Raw genomic sequence first — 200 nt, 5'->3', positions numbered from 1 at the left:
TTGAGGGTCTGTTTCTGGAGTCTCTTTTCTGATGCACTGATCCATGTGTGTGTTTGTGCCAGTACCGTGCTGTCTTGGTGATCACAGCTTTGGAATATAGCTCGCAGTCAGGCAACGTGATGCTGCCAGCTTTGGCTTTCTTTTCCATCATTCCCTAGTCATTTTCGGGTCTTTTCTGGTTCCATACAAATTTCAGGATT

This window comes from Ursus maritimus, unplaced genomic scaffold (assembly GCF_017311325.1).
Source record: "Ursus maritimus isolate PB19 unplaced genomic scaffold, ASM1731132v1 scaffold_1762, whole genome shotgun sequence".
Taxonomy (NCBI): domain Eukaryota; kingdom Metazoa; phylum Chordata; class Mammalia; order Carnivora; family Ursidae; genus Ursus; species Ursus maritimus.
The sequence above is the reverse complement of the archived record's forward strand: the minus strand, read 5'-3'. Positions refer to the sequence as shown.